Genomic DNA, 2,608 nt, shown 5'->3' on the forward strand with positions numbered 1-2,608 from the left:
CTGGCCAAACGCTAGCAGCATTCACTAGCAACAGCCGTTATCTAAACCCGCTAACACTACTCATGTGACTGGGTCCGAGATGCTAACGCTCCTCCTTTGACTGCAGCTCAACAGCTGGGCCTTTTCAAATTTTAATTTTAGAAGCTTCTTAGAGAGGCACACCTTGCCCAGGGCATTTCCAGACAGCCGGCCTGCTTCCAGCCCTGCCCAGTGTACTGGAACTAGGACAGACTGCTAGCGGGGTATGCCTTTTCTCTAACAATAGGTAGTGAACCAATAGCCTATATTAGATGTATTCTACATAGGCATATTTACAGCTGGATTTGTCAACCTGATATTATCAATCTGAAAATGACACCAAATTGAAAAGGTTTCATATCTAACTTAATTAATAATTAAATCTGAGTCCAGACCTAATGATCAAAGCTGAGCCAAGACCAGTTTTCACATTTGACCTTGTGTCAGTTTGTATTTGAGTCCAGATCAGTCTCCATGTCTGATTTTGTGACAGTTTTTAATCAACGTTGAACCCAGTTTTTAGCCAAGACTAACTAACCAACAGCAAGACAATATAAAGAGGATAATTTATTTTCAGTAGATCAGTGAATTTTGTAAATTAAGTTAGTCAAGGATGGGTTTCCTGTCAGGGATGGGTTTGCTGTTGTAAGAGGAGGCCACTGAAAGGTAATTAAACGTGGGTTAGCTTAATATCCACCACTTAGCATTAGCTACCTCGCTATAATCTGATGTTGGCTAGCTAGCTTCCCACATGACTATAAAGGAAAATGTAGCCGACAAGAGAAAGCACTGCACTAGTCTACTGTACAGGCTACAACTGAAGGAAGAGGGACAAGGAGGGTGAGGAGAAATATGGATACCACTCGTGTCTTTATGATCCAAAGATTAATCTGTCAAGCCACCAGGATGTAAATCTCACCCCTTGCTTTACAAAATACCCTTTTCCCTCCCTTTACTCCATATCTTATTTTTTATGGCTAATAAACATAAACCGGCACAATGGGGTAATGTTCTCATCAATATTATTACTTAATGATAATAAATTTAAAGGCTTGTTAGGTGCAGGGAGATTTGTTATTCTGTTTTTGAAAGGCTTTGTAACCGGATCAACCTTTAAGGGGTTAATACAATAACAAACCATGAAGGCTTCTATCACCTCTATAGCAGTGGTACCCACATATCAGGGTCATTTTAAAGAGAGGGAAACATGAGCTATTCCTGTTCTTTCTGTCTGTCTGGATTCCAGATTCCAGAACTGTACTAATGTTAGTAGCAGTTAGCTAGCATTCTCTTCCCAATGTTCATAATGAGCAGAGGGGTGATTGCAGCATTAGTGACTGCATTGGCTCTGTGAGGCCCCTGTTAATTGGCTCAGCGATTTGTAAAGCATTGGTGATGTGATTAAGACGGACCTGAGAGAAATCATTAGAGAATTGAAAGGTGACTGATATTTCTACATCCTCAGTGTAGGTCCCTGTCTCTCTTCATCCCTCTCTCTGTCAATGTCTATCCCCCACTCTATCTTGTTACCACTTGTCTTAGTCTCTCTGTTCATTCCTTTTTCTCCTTAACTCGACCATTGCTTTCTCTTCTCTTTGTGTTATGATACTGTTGTTTGCAGTCTGTTTAATCACAGGCCCACTTATTCCTTGTGTTCAATAGCTTGTCTGTAGTTTTGCTTCCCCCTCACTCCCACTTTCTCTCTCTCTTTCCCCTCTTTTCTTCTTGGGAGGAAGTGCCTTGTCAACACGATAACGAATCTTTGATCCTAGGAGACCCCAAACTAAACAGGGGAAGTATATAGAAGCTGTTTTGCTACCGTAGTATGCAAATTATTGTTGCTGGAGGTTAAATTAACATTTTTAATTAAAAAATTAGCACCAAACAAACAAAGCAAAACACACTAACGATTAAAAAAATCTAAATAAGCCTCTTCACTGTAAATCACAGAGAATAGTGAAGAAACTGAGGTTTCACATAACATTTTTATTTTATCTGATTTCCAGAGGAATTAATCTTGATTTGTGAATTCAGAAAGTTAATGGACACAGTGGCCTAAACATATAACATAACTACAGGACTGTTGTGGTTTATTGCTGGATAATTATAAATCAATATTTGTTGGTGAAGATTTAACTTTGAAGCACTTAACATTGATGTTCAAAGTGGGAATTACATACTTGAATGATGTTTGTTTCATTCAGGAAAAGGAATATTGGCTAACAACAGATGTAGGATTTTATTTTTAATTTTTATTCTTTTTTTAATAAGAAGGTAAGATGAAGATTTTGTTTTATTTTTTTAACTTAAGAAATGTGTGCTTGTAATAAACACTTCAATTGCAGTGGGTTGAATCAGAGACTAATGCATTGTACTGCTCTAGCGCACTCTAGTGGATGTGGGAAGAGAAAAAGACCAGGCAAAATGTACTTGAAATGTGAGCCTTTACTTTTAAAGTAAAACAAAACGGTCCTAGATATAAAATAATTTCAAACACAAAACGCACTATGAGTGAATAATGGTTTAAAACATTAATAATGTATTCTTCAGTTGGTATCCCAGGGATTATTCTCTTCACAGAAAAAAGGGA

The sequence above is a fragment of the Hypomesus nipponensis genome, chromosome 19 (genome assembly GCF_054491055.1).
Source record: "Hypomesus nipponensis isolate SF chromosome 19, ASM5449105v1, whole genome shotgun sequence".
Taxonomy (NCBI): Eukaryota; Metazoa; Chordata; class Actinopteri; order Osmeriformes; family Osmeridae; genus Hypomesus; species Hypomesus nipponensis.